We start from the raw sequence: 25351 nt of genomic DNA on the forward strand, positions 1-25351 counted from the left end.
GCAAATTCTTCATTGAAATGAACTACCTTTGAGGAAGTGAATTTTTCTTGATATCTCACACTTCCTAGTAATAATTATAATTCCCATTATAATTATTCACTTGGTTGTGTGAACAGAACTATCCTATTATGTAAATTGTGTGCAATTGCTTAATAACATAAAAGAAGTTTTAATCCATCTGTTTTTCAGAGTAGAAATGACCTGATCTAAATATTTCTTTTTGACAGAGGTGAATTATTCTCAGCTAAGAATTAGGAAGAAGTAGCAGGTTGGAAAAGCTGAATATACACTTAATACTCCCGCTAGCAAGCAGAGAAGCTAGTTTTATTCAACTCACTGAACAAATGTGATATTAAGTGGGCTTCACCAAATATATATTGGGATAAAAAACAATGTCTATCTTTTAGTCCCATATGATTTAATGAAATTCATGCACCACTGATTTGTTATAAATTAGAGATTAGTGTCATTTTGGGGTTTGGTTTAAAATACAAGGTGCCAAAGATGAATTAACTTTACACATGTTCAGAGAAATTGTATTGGGTTCACCCAAGTAGAACAAAAGAGAGGTAGTTATTAAGGAAAGGGATAAAATCGGAGACAGAAGTTATCTGAAAGAAGCAGTGATCTGTTCAGATGTTACAGACAAGGAAGCTTAGAGAAAACACTTAAGAATTCACACACCCTAAGGAAGCCCCACCAGGCTTGGAGCTGATGATACTGTGGACCATTAGCCAGGGCTGAGAATCTCAAGAGCTTTCACAATCAAAGGATGAGCAACTGGCCACTCCATATATTCTCCTTTTCCTGTGTACTCAAATTTGAATGCACTGAGAGATCAGAGCAGAAATTTGACTAAGGATTCCGGGTTAAACCCATGGAACCGGAGAGTATGTTTATTGAAGGGTGTAGATCCTCCAAGCCCTGGCTAGTTGTTCCCATGTAGGAACAGTTCTCCCAGCTTCAAGAGACTCCAAAAATCTAGATTTTTATGTGAAAATTTCCAAAGTTTTCATCTTAGATACTAATACAACCAAAGTTTTAAAAAACTAAAACCATAGTGTGGAATAAGAAAACAAGGCTACAGATGAATCCAGGCTATTGATCATTAATTCGTTACCTTTACACAAGCTCACCGTGGGAAGTATTTTGTACAACATAACACCTGAGAGAGGCTGTACTTGCAGTGCCAATAGGAGGTGGGGGCTTTGGGCATCACAATTTCCTTGTTCTAGGAAGTTCTGCTGTGACACAGCAGGTTAGAATCCAGTGCCATAGGTTTGGTGCATGAATTCTCTTCCTTGGCCAGTCCTAGGTTCTCAGTTGCCTGCCTTGTCTCCTGGAGCTTCCCCGGGTTTTAATATTTGCCCCATTTTCCTTGTAATATGACTCTGGGCTAATTTTCTGGATTATCTGGGTCCTTGGAAAACAAGACAAATATTCATCCAAGGCAGAGGTTTTTAAGTGACCCAAAGCAAAGGAGACTTTGTTTAATTCGGAAAATCTCATTTAAAGAAATACTACAAATATCTTCAATACCCTGTTGGGAGAATTTCCCATCCCCTTGACTGGCGACACCAACTTTTGTCTAGCCCACCTCCTTAATGCTGGAATTAACAACATGCGGTATATTAAAAGAACAGTGGGCCAGGAATCATGAGGATTCGGTTCTAGTTCTGTGTCAAAAACCAGTAACTGGGTGACTTGGACATACCCTCTTCCCCTAAACTAATTAGACGAGTCACTGTTTCCATTCACAACCATGGCGAAGAGATTTTGGCATATCTCTGAATCCCATGATGGGACAGGCTTGTGCACATGCTGGTGGCACTCCCCGGGTATTTAGTCAAGTGCTAATCCAGGTGTGTTGCTCTGAAAGCATTTTGTAGATGTGACTAATACCCTTGCTCAACTGGCTTTAAATACAAGAGATTTTTATAGATGATCTGGACCGGGTCGACTTCATAAGCTAAAAGACCCTTAAAAAGCAGAGCTGAGGCTTCCCTGCCTATAGAACAGGAGTTTCAAGCTATGCCTGAGAGCTCCAGGCTGCCCCTCCTATGGCATGCCTCAAGGATTCCAGATTTCCACAGCCATCCCTATAGTTGTATATGCCCATTCCTTGGGGTCATCTTTCTCTCTTTTTTAAAAAGATTTTATTTATTTATGAGAGACAGAGAGAGAGGCAGAGACATGCGCAGAGGGAGAAGCAGGCTCCATGCAGGGAGCCTGAAGTGGGACTCCATCCCAGGTCACCGAGATCATGCCCTGAGCCGAAAGCAGATGCTCAACCACTGAGCAACCCAAGCGCCCAGGGATCTCTTAATATACACTCCCTATTGCTTCTGTCCTCTGGTTCATGCCTGCCTGGCATACATGTGTTATTATTTACTTAATATAAATACATATATTTACGTATGGTCACCGAAAAAAAACTGTAAATATATTTACTTTAAAAGTAAGATTCACATGACAACTCTAAAGTAGAAGTGGGCATAATCTGATATCCAAGCATCAGTTGGGGTTTCAGTGAGAAACGGGACACTCAAATAAGGATTAATCGGGGCACCTGGCTCAGTTGGTTGAGCATCTGCCTTTGGCTCAAGTCATGATCTCAGGGTTCTGAGATTGAGTTCTGTGTCAGGCTCTCAGCTCAGGGGATAGTCTCCATCCCCCTGCTTGTGCTCTCTCTCTTGCTCTCATTCTCTCTCTGTCAAATAGACATATAAAATATTTTTCTTTTAAAAAAGATTTTATTTATTTATTCATGAGACACAGAGAGAGAGAGAGACCGGCAGAGAGACAGGCAGAGGGAGAAGCAGGCTCCATGCAGGGAGCCCGATGCAGGACTCGATCCAGGGACTCCAGGATCAGGCCCTGGGCTGAAGGTGGTGCTAAACCACTGGGCCACCTGGGCTGCCATATAAAATCTTTTTTTTTTAAAGGATTGATCAAAGAAGGATTTATTTACCAAACAAACAAACAAACAACCAAAAAAAAAAAAAAAAAAAAACCAATTCACAGGTCAGGTGAGGTGTTCCAGAACCACAAGAGAAAGCACAGGACCCTGGTCTCGGGCAGGGAGATCGCTCAAGTCTGCTCCCTGGTGGGCTTTTGGTTCCTGCATCTCCAAGAAGCTGCCTCCACCTTCACCTGTGGTCACAAGTAGAGGTGGGGTGGGGAATGGGAAGACATGATGGTGGTCAAGTGTGAATTAACAATATCTACATGAAATTCTTTTTCTCCCTTGCTTCACTGCCAGTGAGATAAAACCTTCGAGGTTCACGAGGTTCTAAGAGGCATCTAACCACACACACAAACACAGACACAAACTCGCCCCCAGACGGATGGCCATGGAAGGTAAGGAGCCTACACTCAGTCCAGGGAAGGTGCTCTTGTCATGCTCTCGGTTGGGGGCAGATGTCTGCTAAATGGGCTGGTCTTCACTTACCCCCGAATCTGTATTTGTCTACACAGTGGAGTATGGGTTCCTACCAGACCTCATCTGTTCCTACCAGACCTCCCCTGAGCCCGATGCCACAGACAAAGCAGGTGCTCAGTCAGTGCTGCTTGTCTGAAAGGATGTAGGTGGGTGTCTCCCTATCATTCCCCCATTTATGATTTCCTAGAAGGCAGGATCTGTTGCCGTCCTGTTATGTAAATGAGCTAAAGGGGGTTCCTGCAGATTGGTCCCTAGACCTAGACAGAGCATTTCTTCACAGCAGGCTGGGACGCATTAGCTCAAAAACCTGCCGGCAATGGACTAAAATTTTTATACAACCAATTGTTTTAAGTGTAGCCTAAATAAGTGCGTTTTAGCTATTTACAGCTTGCTTGCTTTCCATATGCCACAAAACTGCACCCACATCTGCTCGCCATAGATAAGATAAACCCCGGAGCCCCAGACTTCAAGCAGCTGCTGGCCCTTGGAGCTCTCTGACCAAGACTCCTGCCGTGCTGCTGAGCAACATCACCTGGACACACCAGCCGTCTCTGCAGAGCTTCCTGGTTCTCCTCCCCTTCTGGATAGTGGCCCCCAAACCGTATCCTCTGGATGGTTGCGTGCAGTGAGGGGCTTTTGCTTGCAAACCTATGAGCGTCCCCCAAATAAACCCATTGTGTGCTACTGCCACCTGGTGGTCAGATGCTTTCCCTAGCTCAGCCCCCAAATCTCTTGAACTCGTGAGCATGGAGCCCAGTGGCCCTCACTGCCTATGAACTGAGGGGAATTATTCCACTGCCCTACTTTACAGAGTAAATTCGCAATCTGTGCTTGTTGTGTGAATGAATGGGCAGAGGGGTAGATAGTTGAGTCTCTGTCCGTCTGTAATCCCTACAAAACCTGTCCTCATTAGGGTGTCTCCAGGGACAATCTTCTGCCATCACCACCCTGGAACCCTGGGACAACCTCCCACTGGCCAATCAGTGCTTAATGCATCCAAGTGATCCTAGATTTTTGGTAAAAGAAGGACAGGGATAGAGCTACAGTGCCTGATGTGTAACATCAGCTCCAAACCCTAAACACAGCCAGCAGGCGTCTCTCTGTCTCGGGGCTTCATGATGTTCAGGAAGCCTGCCTGGGGGCTCCCAGCCTCAGAGTAAGCCTCTTCATTTGGTAAGAGCGGAGTAGCTGATGCTTCTGAGCTCAGGAGGGGGTTAGAACCCAGCACTCCCCCATGCTGCTTTCTCACATTGCCTCAATGTTTCCCCCATTTCTTCTCCTTTCTGTCTGTATCTTGACATTGGTGCATCATGTTTTCAGTCACCACTGACAAAGCCTGAAGCTGGTGGGGTGCCAGGGCCACCCAGGTGAGTTAGGTGAGGTTCCCACTGTCTACTTCTAGTACCCCCACTGCCATCTGGCTGTCGGTTTTAGGGGTTTATTTACAGCAGCTTCTTCATTATTTTCAGACTGGATGCATACAGACTAGAGCACATCCAATGCTGCAATTTCAATCCTTGAAACCAGTAGGAAATTTCTTTAGATTTCCTGTTCTGCTTTCCGCACCAGCCAATCATCCTGCAACTATTCATCCAAAATGAATGTTTGACTTCCAGCATTTGGGAAAATGAAATAATATCCTTCCCCTTTTGCTCCTGATTTGACTTCCTCCTTAATTGCAGAATGCAGAATTCTTTTAAAGGGGAGTTTGAATATGTGAACACAACAGTATGAAATGCTGCAGCTGGAACAGCCCATTAATACTGGTGAGAAAATGTTCCTGGGCAGGACTATTCCCCATCATCTAGGGAGCCACTTTTTTGACTTTGCATTTGATCAACTAGGCTTTGAATTCTTAAGAATTAGGCATCATCTGTGGCCATAAATGAATAGAAGATATCAGTGCCTGGATACTCTTGGGCAGAGGGTAAAGATGAGGTTGTCTTGTGTTGTAGGATCTGATGGTATGAATGGCCGCCAAGATCAATACCAGGAGAACTGCTGCCATCCACATCCACAGACGCAGGTTTGAATCAATGGGAACTTCGGAAATCATTGCAGGTACAGCATCCTTGCTTCACCCAGCTTCCAACTGTGGACCTGCTTATCCTACTGTACATGAGAGGTTCATTAAAAATAGAACCTGTCCCCACCTGTCTCGAACTAGTGCCACCCACGAAACTTTCACGCTCTGTTCTCTCGAGAACGTGGCTTTGATCTAGCAGAGCCATGCCCTTGAAGAAGCCTTTTTTGGCAAATGTAGCTTTTGGCTCTGACCCACAGAGTTAATGTGGGTGAAGACCATTTCCCTCTCTACAGACATTCAATATCATGGCCAGAGGGGGTCATTATTTCTCCCTTCAAAATGAATTAACAGTTTTTAGAAGATGTCACTTTTGTCTTTGCATAAGGAAAATCAGTTTCCTCATTATCCTTGAACCCTGGGACCCTTTCCCACCGTGTCTGTGTTGGATTTCTTTATTTAAAGCTCCCCTACAGCATTAACACAAGAGAACCATATGGAGGGATAGATTTTTGAGAGCGGCTTTGGCAGGAAGCAAGAATTTAAGAGCTCCACAATATAGAGGAATCTACTCAGAAGTGTACATAGTCGATGCAAGAGTCAGACAATTGGTAGGTATCTTTTTTAGAAACTAGCAGAATTCAATTTAATGTGATAGGTGATTTGGGATATAGGAAGATAGCAGAATGAACTCACAGTGGCTTGTGCCTCATTTCACCTAATAATTTCAGGATAAACCTTTCATCAACGTTTTATCAAAAGGAATTTCTGCACCTGCTATTTTCTCTCTGCAGACCACTAACATCATTGGTGTGACAGACTTCTGATCACGAGGTGGTCCAAGGAGGAAAGAAAGAAATTAACAGACAAAATTCAGATGAGAACCAGTCTTTTCCTCCTGGAGTCCAGAGAGTTACACAGGTAGGTGCTCTGGACACCCATGTGTTTCAGGGGATAATTAAATGGGTAGTGGGCTTCAGAGGTCCACAGGAAACTGAGATCCACCCCCAGACCTGTTCTTCAATAGGAAGCACCCACGTGCCTTCTGGCGACACAGCACTTGTCACAGTAGATCAAGCATGTGCTTGTACAGACTTCTTAGTGACTCCTATTCAACGCCATATGGCATCCACCAGCCAGTGACCTTTTCCTGACACTGGAAGCAAATCTGTCAACAATCCAGATTTTCTAAGCTTTACTTTTCTCCCTAAGTATTGTTCAAGTAACATCTCAAGACCTAGGAAATTACAGCAATCAATTCCATCAGGCTAGTATCAAATGGGAAAGGTGAGCTTGCTTAGTCCAGATTTTTCAATTGTGACATAAAGACAAGCAAATGGGTTGGTATCCATTGTGAGAATGTGCGTTCCCCAGTAATGATCCTTGAGGAAACCCCCGTAGTGCTATGAGGTACTGTCATAGTGACATTATTCCAAACAATGAAGTAGGTCTGGGGAAGACACTCAATCATACATCAACCAAGACAGCTTGGTTGGTGCTGGATTTGGAAACATAGGAGGTAAATGGAAACCAATGGTAAAAAAGAGAGAGAGAGACAAAGTCATTAAATATACACTCTGTCATTATCCCTGGGTGTTCAAACTCACAATCTCGAGCCTTAGGAATTTGCCCTAAATGTGCAATTTCAATATCCCATCAAGATGCTGTCTGATGATTGGCTGCTTCGTGGACATACTTAGCAGTCACAGGTCACAGGGAATCTGGGACAATCATCCTCATGGAATGTTCTCAGTAAGGGCATTGCAGCTGCTGTGTCTCAAAGGACTTAGACCCAAAAGTGGAGCCTTTCAAAAACCCAAGCTCGAGGAGTCCGAGGTGCCAATGAAGACCCCAATATCCAAGGTGCTCATGAAGAATGCTAACCGAATTCATGGAATGTGAAGATATAAATGAACGTTGGTATTTTACATATATGGCTTTACATACATACACAGACCTGAGTAAATTATAAAAATGTGTATTTAATTATTTCATCTATATGTCCAAATGTCTATATATTTAAATTGGTAATAAAAAGCTTTAAAGAAATCTTTTCAGTGAAAAACCATGGCTGGTCGCCTTAGGTTTGGGTTGCCACCAAATGGAAATTTTATTAAAATCTATGTGCTCCTGTTGGAAATGTGTCAAATATTTGAGCAATATGTGAGATATCAAATTCAGGGGACTAAGGAAGCTGGTGAAGCACGGTCTGGACCCAGGGTGACCCAGAGACTGGATTTGGCTCTCGGAAATGATTCCTTTGTCCTTCTCAGGTTTTTATACGTTTGAAGATTTTGCATTAAATATGGGAAAATGGAGTCTCAGTAAAATAATTGCAGGTGTGGTCACTGAGTCCGCATTCCCACACAGCAGTGATCCAATGGAAGTGAGGACAAACACCAACCGCTTTGGGCAGGGCATGTGCCACTCACTTTGCCGCAGTCCCCACCACTCCCTATGGCCTCACAGCCTCTCTCAGATGGATGTCCTGCCCCGCCTCCTGTGGACATTTGGATTAGAGACTCCAGGTCTTGCCATCCTCTCTATTTCATCTCAGAGGAGACTAAGCTCTTCAGAGTCTGTGGGTTTCAGAACCCATGGCGCTGAGATCATGACCTGAGGTAAAATCAAGATTCAGACGCTCAACTGACTGAGCCATTGGTGCCGGACCACTTTTGCAGCCCCTGGAAGATGCGTGCTCAATAAACAGGGGCACCTGGGTGGCTCAGTCGATTGAGCATCTGAATCTTGATTTCAGCTCAGGTCATGATTTCAGTGTTGTGGGATCAAGCCCCACATCAGCTCAGTGAGTAGTCTACTTGACATTCTTTCTCCTTCTCCCTTTGTCCTTCCCCTGCTCTTTCTTTCTCTCTCAAATAAATAAATCTTTAAAAAAAGAAGAAGAAAGAAAGAAAGAAAGAAAGAAAGAAAGAAAGAAGAAAGAAAGAAAGAAAGAAAGAAAGAAAGAAAGAAAGAAAGAAAAGAAAGAAAGAAAGAAAGAAAGAAAGAAAGAAAGAAAGAAAGAAAGCCCTGTAAAGCCCTGTAAATAGGGCTCACTTATGTGTTTGCACTCATTGGTTTGTGGAACATCTTTTAAAAATAAATGTGATTTTTATCTTTTAAGAATGTTGCCCTCAGGGTGCAGGACTATGCTGGCTGCACTCCCAGACTAATGTTACATTATAACCACTGATTCACGGAAAGTCTGTTTCTTTTTCATTATTTATTTTTTCCCTTCATTTTCCAATTCCATTCTTATTCCTTTGACCTTATAGGCACTATCAGGCTAACATACTTACACTTGCCCAGAAAAACTTGCTGGTCCTTGTAAAACAGGTTGTGCTATCTTGTGAACAGGCATCGCTCATTGAAACACAAGTCGCTAGGCCCAAGCTCACATCCTGTTTCCGACACGGTCCTCCCAATGCCACTATTTATAATTTGCTGCAAACACTTGCAGGCTGCTCTGGTCACTTATAGTGGAACAGAAACCAGTAAGTATCAGAAAGACCATCTTGGCCCACTCTGTCCTGAATCCTGAGCACACAAGAGTTAAGACTGTAATGCCACTCTGCATCCTTCCTGAATTTGGTATTCTGGCCCCAAGGCTAAGTTCAGAAAAACCCTGCTCCCTGGTTCTGAAGGGTGCTTTTTATTCCAAACACTTCCTCCCTTCCTGGCTTGAAATACTCAGAACACCTGTCCTCTCTTCCAGGCACTGTTTTTGCTCATTGTCTATTTGCTCCAAGGACTGACTTTCCTTCCCTCTTGACCCAAACATCCCACAAGGCCCAACTTAACATTTACCTCCCCAAACGCCCACGTGCTGTGGGAAACCCAAGGCTCCCACGGCTGAGAACCTGTGCCGTTAGGCTCGCTCCTCCTCCTCCTCCTCCTCCTCCTCCTCTTCTCCACCTGTGTCTGCCTTGGACGATGGCGCTTTCAACGCACGCTGTGTCCTCTTCCCACAACTAAGAAACTCCAGGGCAGGGACTGTGTCTTCGTTCCTCTCGGACCCCTTGGCCTGACAAGGACTTACCCGGAGATGCTCAGGGAAAATTGGCTAAAAATAAAAATCCTGCCCATCAGCGGAGAGCCGTGGGGCCATTCCCACAGCCCTCCCTCCTTCGCTGATTTCCAGATTGCCGAACGTGTCCACCTCCGAATGATGCTGCCTTTTGTGTAATATACTTAAGCGCACACACAGAATGACAAGTACGAGTGATGGCCTATCTGCCAGGGCCGCGGCGTCTGCTTACAGAGCGCGTTTGATCGCCTGAACAGTCAATGCTTGCAGCCTGGAATTGGCGTTTAAATCAAAGTGGTGGGACATTTCTTCTCTCCAGGACGGGATTACAAAGGGAAGAGATCCCCCGGAGCAGACCCTGAGAATAACGACGTGGCTGTACCCTGAGTCCTCAAAGTGCTTTGCCAGACAATTGAGAACCGTGATTTTGTCTGCGGCTAAAAATATAAAAGTAGGGCAAAGCTATAGGAGATCAATTTTAAATCATCTGAAGCTATAGGAAAGAAATTTTTCTGAGGCTCTTTTGAGAGCAGATAATTTATGTTTCTGCCGTGGCCTTTTAATAGAGAGAGAGAGAGAGAAAGAGGAGAGAGAGAGAGAGAGAGAAAGGAGAGCCACCTGCCTTTTCAATACTCCTTTCCTGATACGGTGCTTTACTCAAATGTTAACATCCAATCCAATAATGAGCCACTGGGATGGTTTTATTTAAGAATATGGCTATGAGTTATAGTCGTTTCTTATGTATCCGATGTCATTCCTAAAATAAAACAATTTACAAACTGTGACATTAACTCACGCTTTGGTGGAAAAGTAATTTCCCATTTTTTTGCTTCTGGATGGGCAGAAAACTGAAACTGGAAATTTTACATGTGAAATGGAATTCTTTCTTAGGAAAGGGGATGGAGCAAGATCAAGAACTATATGCAACATATTCGCTCCTCACAGCAGCCCAGGAGGCCATCAGGTTATTTCCATTTAACAGAGCAGGAAGCAGACCACTTCAGGCCAGACTGTCTTCTGGAAAGAGCCCTCAGCTGACCTGCCCCCCACTGTCCCTGCACAGCCACCCTAGGGGCTCCCTTGACCATCACCTTGGGGATCCTCTGCACCCTTTCCTGTGGCAGAGCCCCAGCTCCCGCCCCCATCCCCTGTGTATTTCTTTCTCAGTTAATTCCCTCATTTTGGTGGAAAACTTTGTCCAGTAGCTTCCCTAAGCAAGAGGGCAGACTTGATCACTTTTGAGACCATAATCTGAATCACATCTGGGGGACACTTTAAAACCAAGCAATCCACCCCCATTCCAGTGTCCGCATCAGTGTCCACATTCATGATCGTATTGTCACAGTGCAAATATTCTAGGGGCCACAGCATGCAGGCTTTGTGGCAGCTTCACTCAGTGGAGGGGTTTTTGAGCAAGTGAGATCTGGATCTCCAGTGACACTGCTTTGCTCATCACTTGGGAACAAAACCCAGCGAGTGGTGTGAATGGCAGATGCCCACAGGGAGATGTACAGGGAGAGTCCGGATCTGAAGCGCCACGATGGGCAGGAGGTCCACTATTTCAGACCGGACGTCCCATCCACACTAAGCACACTGCAGGTGAAACCAAGACGCAGGATTGTCCGCTGGGCCTTAGGAAGCTGGTTCAGCACAAGGCACACAGTTTGCAGGCTGGGGAAATAAATTAGAATATGCAAAGCTTCTAAGTACAATCCATTAGTACAGAAGATAAAAAGGCACATAATTTGATGAAGCCAAACATAAATGCCCTCCCTCAGCTTCCCAATTGCTACCTTTTTCTTCTTATCCACAGTTAATCATTTTTATTGTGATTGCCGTAGTTTATGGAAAGAGAAAAGAATGTTTATAATGGAAATTATTTGCATATACCACGTTTGCTATTCACTGTACTGTTCGCCCTTAGCAGAAGTAGGTTCTAACATCTGCATATGGATCTCTTTAAGATGATCTGCTACAGTCGCCCCCTTACCCGTGGTTTCAGGTACCCGTGGTTGAATGCGGCCAGAAGCCGAAGCCGAAGCCAAAGAATGCGGCCAGGATCATCCGAAGCAGGTGATCCTCCTTCGGATGCATCATTGAGTCAACAGCAGCCTAACCGTACATCGCATGCCTGTGTCACTCACCTCACTTCTTATCACGGGGACATTCCGTCACCCACACCATCACCACAAGAAGAAGGGTGAGCTCAGTACAAGAAGATATTTTGAGAGAGGGAGACTGAGAGCACATTCCCATTACTTTTATTATAATATATTGTTATAAGTATTCTATTCTTTATTAGTTACTGCTGCTAACCTCTCCCTGTGCCTAATGTATAAGCGTCACTTTGTCACAGGTGGGTATGCATAGGTACAAATAAAGCATATGTTTGGTACTATGTGTGATTCGGGCACCTGCTGGGAGTCTTGGAATGGTCCCTGCAGGTGAAGGGGCCTCTTGCTAATGGTGAAGTCTCTTCTAAAGAGAAATCTCAGACTATTAGATCAATATTTTATTCTAATGCTGATCAACCGTCTCTATAAATGTCATCTCTCCCCCACCTTCCAAATAAAACAAGATAATGTTTTCCTACAAAAGAATTGAGAATAGGCCTGCCTATTTTTGCTCCAGGGTAATGGAATATATTTATTGATGCAGAATAAATGACATGAGTCAGAGTTCACTGTGGAGACTCCCATAGCTCTTACTAATCTTATAAAGATGAAGTGTGCTGGGCGTCTCAATAAATGAGAGCCATCCAGTTCTTAAGAGCATATTCAATTCATAATTTTAACCCACCATCCCTGCATTTTTCAGGGTCAATAGCAAAGTGTGATATCCACCACTCTATTTGGTCTTTAGCAATCTCATTTTTGTGGATCTGAATCTCATCAGGGAAAATGAACTCACGGATAAATCTGCATAATTACACATACTGTCTGCTTGCAGCAAAATATCTAGCTGCTCCAATTTCTCCTTCATCTATTGTTATAGGGTCCAGGAAAAACACAATGCAAATTCCATAGACAAGAGAATGCTCGCCTCTAGAGTTCCAGAGAGAATGTGGCTCGTGACATTCAAGATTTGATTTGAGACTTCTTTCCCTCATGTACATTCTGAGCAAATAATACAGCAATGTTATTCCCGGGAACAAATGCAAATTCATCACTGTTCATGGCAAGATACAGAGCACTGCATAAATGGCACAAGTTTGTCCAATAGTTTTTACTTAAATATTATGGGACTGATGCCTACAAACAATTTTTGAAAGCTTTTTTTATTGAGCAATAACAGAACTTCAGAAAGTATATGTACTTTCAGAAGTGCAGAGCTTGATGAATTATTACAAAGCAAACACACATATGCAGCCTCCACCAGGGTCAATAAATAAAACATCAGGGATGTCCCCAGGACCCAGATCCCTTGTGGTTTGCCTTTCTGATCACCTACCCATCCATCTTAGCTTCTCCAGGTCCCATGTCCTAACACCACAGGGCAGATAGAATTGTCACAGTAAGTATATTTGGTTGCCCTGCTGCTTTCATTCTGAACTCACTTGGTTGGAGAGAGTCACCTATCTTTGGTGTTTATCAGCCATGCATTCATTCCTGTTTTATACTCAATACACTTTGTCTTTGGCATATTTGGTACAAATATACCAAAGCTTATTTTTGCCCATTGTACTGAGCATGTAGGTTGTATCTGATTTGGGGCTGTCTTGATAATGCTGCTAGTAATACTTTTGTCCATGCATTTTGGTGCACTTGTATAATTCCTGGATCGGAGGGTGTAAATGTGTTCCATTTTAGTAGATAATGACCAATACTTTTCCACGGAGGTTAGACAGGTTTTCATTCCCATCAGAAGTGTGTGAGAATTCCAGTAAGTCGAAATCCTCACTGATACTAGACATTTGTCAGGCTTTCAAATTTATTAGCCATCTGTATGTAAGTTATCTCGTTGTGGTTTTAATTTGTACTTCTCTGGTGAAGGAGGTTGGAAATATTTTGATATAGTTATTGATTGTGGGTATCAACCACCACTACACACTCCCTGATATTTAAAGGTGTCTTTTCAAGAATCTTGCCATTTTTCTAATAGGTATGAATGTCATTAGCTTATTGATTTGCAGAATTCTTGTATGTCCTGGATACAAGCCTTTTGTTGGTTTTATATGTGCTAATATTTTCTCTCATTCTATGGTTTGTCTTTCTGTGTTCTTGATATAGTCTTTTGATGAACAGAAATTCCCAGTTTTAATGTAGTCAAATGAATGAATGTTTGATTTTGTGTCTGTTGCTTTTGTGTTTGGTTTAAGAGATCTTTGTTTACACAAACAGTATGCTTTCTTATAGGAATCCCGTGACTTACCTTTGCATATAGCTCACCAATTCACATGAAACTGATTTTTGTGTATGGTGTGAGATAATAGTCATCATCATTATTTTTTTTCCTGGGTAATATCTGATGAACCCAGCACCAATTCATTAAAAAGGGACCCTTTCCCCAACACATTGCAGGGCCACCTGTGACATAAGTCAGGTGTCCATACAGCCATGTCTTGGGGAGTTCTATTCTGTTCCTTTGGTTGATTTTTTTTCTATCTCTGCTCCAACAGGATATTGATAAAATAACAAGGCATTTTATTCTATCTGATAGAGTAATTTCTTTAAATCCACCTGTTTTCTTAAAGATTCTCTTGAATACTCCTGGCCGTTTACGTTTTCAACATCAATTTTAGAATCTGCTGGTCAAATATCTTCTGAGAATTTTATCAGAGTTACACTGAAACTATACTAACACCTTTGTAACATTAAAACTTCAATTCACGGAGGTGCCTGGCTGGCTCATCAGTGGAACATGTGACTCTTGATCTCAGGGGCATGAGTTTGAGCACTACGTTGGGTATAAAGATTATTTAAAAATAAAATAAAAAAAAAAGACTTCAGTTCATGAACTATGGTATTTCCCATTTTGCATATCTTTAATTTACCCAAATGCTGCTTTGTCCTTTATACTGTTGAAGTTGAATATCTTTCACTAGATTTAGCCTTCATTATTGTATCTTTGGTTTCATTTTTTTTTTTTAAGATTTATTTATTTATTTATTTATTTATTTATTTATTTATTTGAGACACACAGAGAGACAGAGACACAGGCAGAGGGAGGAGCAGGCTCCATGCAGGGAGTCCAAAGTGGGACTCAATCCAGGGTCTCCAGGATCACGCCCTGGGCTGAAGGCGGCGCTAAACCACTGAAACACCCGGGGCTGCCCTTTTGTTTGGTTTTAAATGGCAACATTATTTAATTTCATTTTCTCAGTCTGTTACTGTGATACAAACACATAATTGATTTTTTATATTGATCTCTATGCAAGTAACCTTACTACATTTACTTATTAATTTAAAAAATTATCTGTATATTCTTTTAGGTTTTCTGCATATATAATCATGCCATCTACAGACAATGACAGCTTTCCTTCCTAATCCTCAATTATTTCATTTCTTTCCATTTACTTATCAGAGTGGCTAGGAATTCCACACAATGTTTAATAGACGTGGTGATATGGAAGATCTTTGTCTCACCTCTAGACTCAGAGAGACAGCTTTCAATATTTTGCCATTAGATATGATATTTGCTGTACGTTATGTTTTGTGGATATTCTATCAGAGGTCAACATGTTTTCCTTCTATTAATGGTTTTACATGTTTACTTTTAACATTATAGACAATAGAATTTTGTCAGATGCTTTTTCTGCATTTACTAAGATAATTACAGTGTCTTTGTGCTCATGACTTTGTATCTTTTTTCCATTTAATATTTCAGAATACATTTTATACATATTATAAACTATCCATAAACATTTTATTTTTACATACATCTTTACATTGAAATATTTTTATGAAAATATGATATCTTCCTTTTTCTCATCATTCCAGCCCCAGAGGCATTCACATCCCATCCTTTTGTGCAGAACCCTCCTGATTTTTATTTATAGGAGTTCAATTTTAAAGAGAATTAATAAATATAATCTACTTTTGTCTTAGCATATTTCTCCTTGAGCATATCACTCTAGCTAAATCTAGATTCAATCACCTGATTTAAAAAAAACATTATTTTTACTTTCTGATTTTATCCATATTTAGTTAAAAGAAAAATTATATAACTCTCCAACAACAACAACAAAAAAAAACAAGTGAGCCCTTAAACAAACTCATCAGATCAGTTAAATTAATACCAGTCAGCTGGATCTGGGAAACTCATATTTTAGGATTCAAACTGGAAAAAGCTATAATAATTCTTTAAAAATATATTCATGGGGGTGCCTGGGTGGCTCAGTTGGTTAAGTGTCTGCCTTTGGCTCAGGTCATGATCCTGGTGTCTGGGGATTGAGCCCCATGTTGGGGAGGGGGGTCCCTGCTCAACAGGGAGTCTGCTTCTCCTTCTGCCTTCTGCTCCCCCTGCTTGTGTTCTCTCTCTCTGTGTGTCACATAAATAAACAAAATCTTTAAAAAAAAAAAAAAAAAAAAAAGATATATTGGGCAGCCCAGGTGGCTCAGCAGTTTAGCGCCACCTTCAGCCCAGGGCCTGATCCTGGAGACCCAGGATGGAGTCCCACGTCAGGCTCCCTGCATGGAGCCTGCTTCTCCCTCTGCCTGTGTCTCTGCCTCTCTCTCTCTTTCTGTGTCTCTCATGAATAAAAAAATAAAATCTTAAAAAAAAAAAGATATATTCATGACATCAGTCAAAGGTGTAAAGTGGAAAGAGGAAAAAGCATGGGCTTTGGGATCATCCTTCCAGCTGATGTTGCAGGGCCGTAAACCACGACACACTGAGTGCTGGGTCTCAGGGGCAAGCTGGACAGATATAGCCCCTGTTTTCACAGAGGGGAGGACAAAGATGAAACCAAGTGCTGTAAACTGAACCCAGTACCACTAGCATGATCTGGGAGTGCACAGCAAAGGAACATAAATATCCTCATTGGCTTCGTTGTGGCGCAACCCAACCCACACCTGCAGGGCATTCCAACGGGGTCCACAAATGGCAGGCCCAATAGAAACATGGAGCTCCCCTTTACCTGCTGGAGCTCCAGGCATGCTTTGCCACCTGCCAAGGGTCCTTAGGGGTGTGTCTGCACCCCTCTGAGCCTCAGCTTTGCCACCTATAAACTGGACCACTAGCTCTCCTGCTGCTCTCTTGTTGGGGAGTTTGAGTGGTTCCTGCCCGGATGCTGGGAGCAGCCTGCAGTGGGGTCTCAGCTAGTGTCCATCACCATGAACATCACCTGGGGCAACCACGGGTAGGCGAACATGCAGAAATTCAGGGCCGGAGCTTGTGGCCCCCCCAAGGCAAGGGCATGGGGAGCTACCAGCTGTGAGATAGCTCATCTTTAGTTCAAAAAGCCACTTACTATTTCTGCCCCTTTCTCTGCATGAAGCTTCATGCAGGTCAGGTGTGAGCATCAATTATCTTTGACTGCCCAGAGGCCTTTCAGCTCCAACTCAGGAGGCTAGAAGAGCAATGGATTAATTCAGATAATTCATTACAGACCAATTTAAAAAAGGAAGGGACAATTTAGAGATATTTAGTTGAGGATGAACATGTAGAATAACATCACACTTATTTTCTTGAACTTTTACATGGTACAAATCACCTTCCAGGGCCAGGACTAGGGTGAAACAGGCCCAGCATTTGATGCTGGCCCTGGGTCTGCACCGCCAGAGAGCAAGGGACTCCTCACATTTTGCACCCTAGAGATTTGCTTGCTTGGCCCTGGTCTGGCCCCTGCCACCTTCACTGAGTTAAAACTGTCCCATAATTGCTGTCAGTAAATTGCTTGAGCCCGCACTAGGGCCAGGCCTGGGGGAGCAGCAGGCAAAGTGAAAGGGGACTCCTTGCCCAAGACTGGAGCCCAGTCCCCTTGCCCATCCTGGGGCCCTCCTCCCTGGGCCACATCATAGAGATCTTCTTAAATCTCCACAGAGCAATTCCCTGACAATGATGCTATAATTGCTACTAATATGCACTCCATAAAATTGCAGAGCGGATCCCAAGCTATAAAAATGCCATATTCTTCTTCGCCTTACAGAATGGCTTGAGGTGACAAACCAGTTGAGCTTTTCAGGTCCAGAGTGTTTCCTAGCAGAAAGGAGCCTTTCCCTGCCCAGGGTTTTGCCTTACAAACCAGGTGGCCACTTAAGGGGTTTGCAGCAAGTCGAAATTGATGGCCCCAGGGTCGAAGTCGCCCCCAGGTGTATGTCCTTAGACCTGGAAAAATCATGGTTAATGGCATTAGTAATGGGTCCTAATATTCTATCAATCTCCATGTGCCCAACCCAGGGCTTTCTCACTTTTCCCATGGCCTCAACTATATGGGGAAGTGTTACGGTTATAACCACACCACAGATATAAGAGCAGCTAGGTGGGGTGTGTGTGTGTGTGTGTGTGTGTGTGTGTGGTGCTCTTCTGAGTTCTGTATGTCTTTCCATTTACATCATCTTCAGAGCTTCCCCAGGTGCTATTGCACAGATGGGATTGAAGAAGTTATAGGCTTGACAGATACACACAAAGTAAAGATGGCCTTAAACATCTGTATTTGTCCACCCTACAGGTAGCTTCATATGTTCCAAAATTCTCTCAGATCCCCTTCTGAGTTAACCAGAGTTTAAGAATCTATAAATATGCAAACAGCAGTGCTTTGTAACTCTACGATTCCTATAGCATTACTATTTATTTTTGCCTAATGGAGAGGGTGGCCAGAGTCACCAGGAATGACAAGGGTACTGTGCTGGTCTCAGGGAGAGGACATATTCAGTCACCTCCTTGCATAAAAGTACAGACGCAGACAGACAGCCATTCTGTGCTGGAGTAGATACTAAAACATGAGAGTTCTGCACATAAGGCATCGAAAAGAATTACTGATTAGAGGGATTCTCTTTAGGTATGGTTACTTTTCACAAACTATCAAAACCCCAAGGATTATGTCATCTTCCTGGGTGGAAATGAAGTGAGAAGTGACGGGTAAGAGAAGAACCACAAACTTGCGGAAAAGTGGACATGGATGTGAATCCTTGGTCAAGAAAAAAAACTGTGTGCACCCACGGTACACTAGGACCCATCTGTGCCTTTCCCATAAAAAGGTCATCACAATGCTTCATGTAAAGCCTTTGTTAAAATGGATAAAACATAAGCTCTTGGTAACAGAGAATAATGATTTGAGATTTGTCTCAATATATTATTCATCAGTTGTACCTATGCGACCGGTGTGCTGAATACACTTTCTCTCACAAACACAAGCTCAAGGGCAGGAGATTGGGTAGCTGAGGCGCTCAGTCCACTGGGCTGAACTGTGGTCCTGCTACTGCTGGGTGTTCAGATTTCACGGGTGGAATGTCTAAGAGATTTCTCTCTCCCTCACCCAAGTGGAAGGACACTTCACTCAAAACCCACTAAAACACTTGGACTTGAACATGGGACCCGAGTCCTACAGAAGGGTCATCTAACTCTCTGTGGCTCAAAATGATGTGGTTTTAGCCACAAAATTTATGGTCATTGTTTACATTTGCGATAGGAAACTAATAAGTGTGACCCTTAGCCTTTCAAGATGCTGATCACAGCCCGATAACTGATGGGTCACAGCAGACACGAGCCATCCTGGAGTGACGCCTGCATGCCAAGTGGGGGAAATCTGCAAGAAAACCCACTGCCAAATGTCATTTCACTTTTATCCTAAGCTACACTTATGTATATGTAATCTTACTCCCTTATGTTTCTAGATCATCTCAAAATGTAGGATGAGCCTTTAGACACGAGATTACAATTACCCTTGCCAAGCTAAGGGAGCAGAGAGTTTAATTCCTATTTTACATGGAAGAGATTGAGGCCGTGAGAAATTAAAAGATTTCTAGTTTCTAACCATACTCAACTTTTTTTTTTAAGATTTTATTTATTTATTCATGATAGTCACACAGAGAGAGACAGAGAGGCAGAGACACAGGCAGAGGGAGAAGCAGACTCCATGCAGGGAGCCGGACGTGGGATTCGATCCCAGGTCTCCAGGATCGTGCCCCAGGCCAAAGGCAGGTGCCAAACTGCTACGCCACCCAGGGATCCCCCATACTCAACTTTTCGTTTGTCTTCAAATATGCCACTTGTTTGGCACTTGTTTTTTTCCTGGATCGGTTATTTCCCTGGATTTTGCATAGCTGGGTCTTTCCTGGCCCTGGGAATTCAAGTCTCCTTGAATTCCTGCCTCCTCAAAAGGACTCTCCCTGACTCTCTATTTACGTAGAGTTGTGGCTCCCTCACTCACAGCTGACACCCTAGAGACATTTGATTCCATCAGCCTGCTCTCTTGTTGGAACATCACGTCATTAGTTAAAATTATGTTAGTTCCTTCTGTGTTTGCTTATCTCCGTGCACCCTCCGTATTGGAACATGAGCTCCTTGGGCAGGGGTCTTGTATGCTGTGTTCACTGCTGCCTCTACCACCCAGAACAAGACTTGTCAAGACGAGCAGGAAGGAAGATGCTCCCACATCACCTTTGGCAAGGACAGTTTAGGAGAGAGAGACATGTATGGGCTCTGGAATCAGGGTCCAGTTTCCAGATTGTTCATTTACCAGCTCTGTGCAACCCTGAGAATTTGCTTAAACTCTCTGAAGCTGCGACGTGTCACGTGTCAGTGGTGGTTATGTTGCATCTAGCTGCCAGAGTGGCTGTGAGGATTTAGGGAGAGAACTCATGCCAAGTGCTTTGCACCGTGTCTGGACCATATTAAGGGTCTGATGGGGGTCATGGTCAGTGAGGATGCTTCGTGCAGAGAGAGCATGCAGAGTGGAGAGAATGTCGCACTGCAACAGAATGGATACCTAACGCCATTTGCACTCCCTGTATTGATGCTGTGTGCTATCATCTCCTGCCCCGTGGCATTGCAGTGGAGAACCACCCATCCCCATCTCCCTGACACTGTGCTTGGTCATGCGACTTGTGAGCAGAGGCCCCAGACCTGGGATGAGGAGGCTGCAGGAGGCAGAGCTTCTCTTCTGGGATTATTAGAAGGGCTTGCCCTGAGCACCTCCCGCCCCTAAAGCCTATCTGTGCACTCACAGAAGCATCACCCAGATCAGTACGCATAGTAGTTCAAACACCCAGGAATATCAGCTCCTTTCCAGAAAATAACCAACCTCTTGAAAGCAACCACCTTCCTCACTTCCTTCACCTCGGATTAACTTTGCATCCCCTTCAATCTAATATAAATGGAATCAGAGAATACTTCCAACCCCTCCTCTTTCCAAAAGTAAACATTCCTCTCTAACAAAAGGAGTCAAGATTGACATGGAAAATGTTATAATTACTTCAATTTCAATTGTACTTGAAGAGTGTTCATTCTCTCAACCTTACATGTTTTACAATGCATGTCCCTTTCATCTCCCGTTCTCGTCCTGACTATAAAAAAGTCTATGACTCCATGGGTTAGCAGAAGATTCTAAGGAAGCCCTTGAGAAAAGTTTGATATGTCAACATCCACACCACACACACTTCTGGTTTCACCCCTAGTGACTTTGGTTTACTGACAAGCTGAGTAAAGGAACTTGTCTGCCAACTATTATAGTGTCAGGGGCACTTTGTAGCCTGCCAAGTGCTTGGGGCACTTGTGCATAGTGCATAGTGCATCTCACTCTTGTCTCAGACTCTTGTCTACGGTAGTTATCTACTAACAAATGATCCTGTCCAGAAAACCAGCGGGCATGGCTCTCCTCCCAATGTGGCACCAGGTGTGCGTGCCACCCTCTGCCTTGCCTGATCATCGATGAATGAGAGACGGCACTGGTCCCAGTGAAGCACCTACTTTTCTTTCAGAAAGAAGATGTGCATTTAAGTGCTGTAATGCACCCCGAGCTTCCACTGTGTGGTGGAACCGGTTGGTGTTAGCTGTCATTAGGAGTCCCCGTGTTCTTTCTTTACCGTTGCACAGATGGGAGTGCTAGATCCTCAGGGATGCCCCCAGCTTTTCATTCTGCTCTTTATCACTGGTAGTAAACTCCCATTTAATACCATTTACACCCCCAGCTTCAGATCGATTTCCTCTCCCATTTGTCTCAAAGGATGCATGCCTCCTGAAATAAACTCATATGTCATTTTTAAATGCTAATGGAAATGGTCTCAAAGCATCCTGTTAGAATCAGTATACAAATTCATCTGTACCGATTAGATCACATCAGATATACTCCAATACCATGTGGGATTTTTGTTCACTGCTTAGAGTCCTGGAAGCATGGATTCTTCTTTTGGTGGTGGGAGGAGGGTTCTTCCATTTAGGTTGTAATTCCCTGTGGCAGACACCTTGGGTTATCCACTCTACTATCACACGTGACTCCCTCACTCCAGCTTCCTCTACTAAAGAAACCAAAAAGCAAAACATTCATCTTTGCAGCTCTCTTGTGGTTGAGGGTGGTTCTGTGACCTAATTCAAGTCACTGAGATTTGTGGGAACACCTAGAGAAGCACCTTTCCTCAAATAAAAAATACACAGGTTGCAAGGAGAAGCATTGTACCATCTCTCTCTTTCTCCTACCAGAAGTGTGTATGTGATGGCTGGGGAAGGAGCAACCATATTATGACCATGAAGATGAAAGCCTCTGGCAGAGGATGTTGGGGAAAGAAAAGAAAAGGGGATTTTTTAAAAAGATTTATTTATTTATTTATTTATTTATTTATTTATTTATTTGAGAGAGAGAGTTTGAGTGGGGGGAGGGGCTACAGGAAAGAAAGAGAGGCAGACTCTCTGCAGAGTAGGGAGCCTGACTCAGGGCTTAACTCCAGGCTCGACTTGGGGCTCTATCTCAAGACCCTGAGCCAAAATCAAGACCCTCAAATGACAGAGCCACCCAGGTGCCCCAAGGGGCTAGCTTCATGAGGACAGCACTGAGACCACTCCAACCATGGCCTCCCTAGCTCTGCACTTACTGTCACATGAGAAGGTAAAACCATCCATAGATGTTGATGCACTTGCAGCAGAGCTTCCTGTTATGTCCCACTGAAAACAGCACCTGCAGGTACAAACATCCCGTTATCAGAGAAATATTTCCTGCAACTGTTCCCTGTGTTATCTCCACAAGGCAGCTCCTAATATGCCACTTTCTCTTTCCAGCAGCCTGCACCCAGAAACGCCCATGTCTGTTAACACAGAGCTGAGCTGGGTGGTAGAAAGAGCAGGTGGTTAGCCTGACAGGCTCCAGGGGAAGACTGGCTCTGCCGGACAGGCTTTGTGGCCTTGGGGAGTATATCTAAGCCTCACTGAGCCTGAGCAGACTTATCAAAAGAGGGGTGAGGTAGTGCATTTCTTACAAGCCAGTTAAGGAAATAAATGAGACAACACATGTACTCTGCGTGGAGCCTGGTATATAAAGCCTTTGCTTCCTGTCTTTCATCCTTCTCAATACACTGTGTGTGTGTATTGTGTGCGTGCTCATGTGTGTGCATATGAGTGCATGTGTGTGAGAGATGTATAATGGCATATGCATATATTTGTATATACATATATAATAAATATTTTATATATATATTTACATGGATATTTACATACATATCTTTTATAGAAATATATTTTTATATATAATTTATATTCTATGAGAGAGGACTAAACGTACTCTATGATTACATTTATATAAAGTTTAAGGAGATGCAAAGTTTTTGGTTTAAGGAGGAGCAAAGTTAATGAAAGGTGATTGAAGTCAGAAAAGTGCTTACTTTTCAGGGGTTGGCTATTTTCTGGAAAAGGGTACATGTGTGCATATAGATATGTATATACACCTATGTGTACACATATATAGCATGAGTTTTAGATTATTATTTTAATCTTTATGCTTATTTTTTTAGTAGTCTCTACACCCAGTGTGGGGCTTGAACCCATGACCCTGAGATCAAGAGTTGTATAGTCTGACTGAACCAGCCAGGAGCCCCTAGATGATTATTTTATTAATTTAAAAACTTTTGCTTCCTTGGAGGATGTTTTCTTGCTGGCATGTACGTATTTGATTTGACATGATGAGAAGCAGAGGTTACATGGGATCCTATATTAATTCCACAAGACACCTGCCTAAAAATGTTCTGTGGTCAAATTAAATTTGGAAATGTCTTTTCCTTGTGTGGATTCAACACTCAGCACTGGCATATTCATGGTGTTTAACTCCTATGGAAGAATTCCAAATGATTTATGCAAATACTCCAACTTTGAGTGAGGGGGGCCTGACCCTGACTCCGTGGGGGTGGGCCATGCATAGTGACTTCCTCCCAAAGGGACAGTGCGGAAAGGGTTCTTCTGTATTGAAGAACCTGATCTGCCAGGACTTCGGCAGGTGATCAAGGTCAACATCAACAGTGCTAAGTCATGTTGACAGTATGTACCGTTGATAGGATGTGATGAACATGGCACTTTGTCCCTGGATCTTCTCAGTAAAACCTAGCCCAGTCTTAGCATGAGAAAAACATCAGACAAATTCCAGTGGGGAGAGGAGAGAGCATCAATACAAAATATTGAGCTCCTCAAAACTGTCCAGGTCATCCAAACAACAAAGATATGAGAAACTGTTGCAGCCAAAAAGAGCTTAAGGAGACACGAGGACTAAATATAATACAGGATCCTGGAAGGCGTCCTGGAACAGAAAAAAGACACTAAATAAAGATAAGAAATCTAAATAAATTCTGGACTTAGTTAACCCATAGCTATTGGTTTATCAAGTGTAACAAATGTATTACACAAATTTAAGATGTTACCAACAGGGGAAACTAAGCATAGAAATTCTGTGCTATTGTCTTAATTTTTCTATAAATTTAAAACTGTCCTATCGTATGAAGTCTATTTTAAGAACAGACTTACCCTTGTGTAATCCCATATTGGCTGTGTGTATTTGAAATGGACATTTTTTTCCCAGAATATCAATAAATAGCCCATAGAAAACATTTTGGAAAGTTATTAATTAGATTAAGTTTTATTTTCCTAATTACAATTTTTGAAACAGTTTTCACCATAAATGAAATAGCCACACTTATTATGGTTATGGTCAACCATTAACTGGTTACTTTACGCATGCATATTAAGCCAATGACTTAAAAGGCTATACAAATTTTAAAACATTACCTTTTTCTCTTGGGTTGTATGAAGTGATTTTGACAAGAGTTTCATCAATGTTTATGAAACAACGCATGCAACCAAATGGGATTGCCTGGGCTACTTACTGTGTCTTTCTCAAAATGCCAAAAAAAAAAAAAAAACCCCAAGTGATTGGGGGGCTCCTTCCTAATATGTGAAAAATTGTACAGATTCAAATATACAGTGCCTCACTTATGTGGGATAACTTGGGCTGTAGGTAGGAAGTCATCTTATGTCTGAGCCAGCATGACTAAAACAGTTTCAGGAGGCAAGTCTAATAAAAGATGCCTTTTCTGCAATGGACTTTTTAAGTCCTTGTACATTTTGTGTCCGACTCTTGGTTTCTGCTCAGGTCCTGATCTCATGGATTGTGAGATTAAGCCCTGTCGGACTCCATGGTCAGTTGGAATCTGCTTGAGATTCTCTCCCTCTGCCCCTTACCCTACTTGCACTCGCTCTCTCTCTCTCTCTCTCTCTCTCTCTCAAATAAATAAATAAATCTTTTTTAAAAAAAACTTGTACAATTTTAACATTACCCCAAGGTAATCTTTTTTTTTTTTTAATTTTTTTTTATTTATTTATGATAGTCACACAGAGAGAGAGAGAGAGAGAGAGAGGCAGAGGGAGAAGCAGGCTCCATGCATCGGAAGCCCGACGTGGGATTCGATCCCGGGTCTCCAGGATCGCGCCCTGGGCCAAAGGCAGG

At 42.9% G+C, this 25351-nt stretch overlaps 1 long non-coding RNA gene across 2 annotated transcripts in view; it reads left to right on the forward strand.

Moving 5' to 3' along the window:
• Positions 1-14325, forward strand: part of LOC118352435 (uncharacterized) — a 28511-nt gene extending 14186 nt beyond the window's left edge. The window contains exons 2-5 of one of the 2 annotated variants that reach the window (XR_007406136.1): positions 3263-3360; positions 5398-5503; positions 6260-6386; positions 11495-14325. This is a non-coding gene — a long non-coding RNA (uncharacterized LOC118352435). The remainder of the gene's footprint in view (positions 1-3262; positions 3361-5397; positions 5504-6259; positions 6387-11494) is intronic. The other variant, XR_004809581.2, reaches the window with a different exon arrangement.
• Positions 14326-25351: the final 11026 nt, after the last annotated feature.

This window comes from Canis lupus, chromosome 26, assembly GCF_003254725.2.
Source record: "Canis lupus dingo isolate Sandy chromosome 26, ASM325472v2, whole genome shotgun sequence".
NCBI classification, from domain to species: Eukaryota; Metazoa; Chordata; class Mammalia; order Carnivora; family Canidae; genus Canis; species Canis lupus.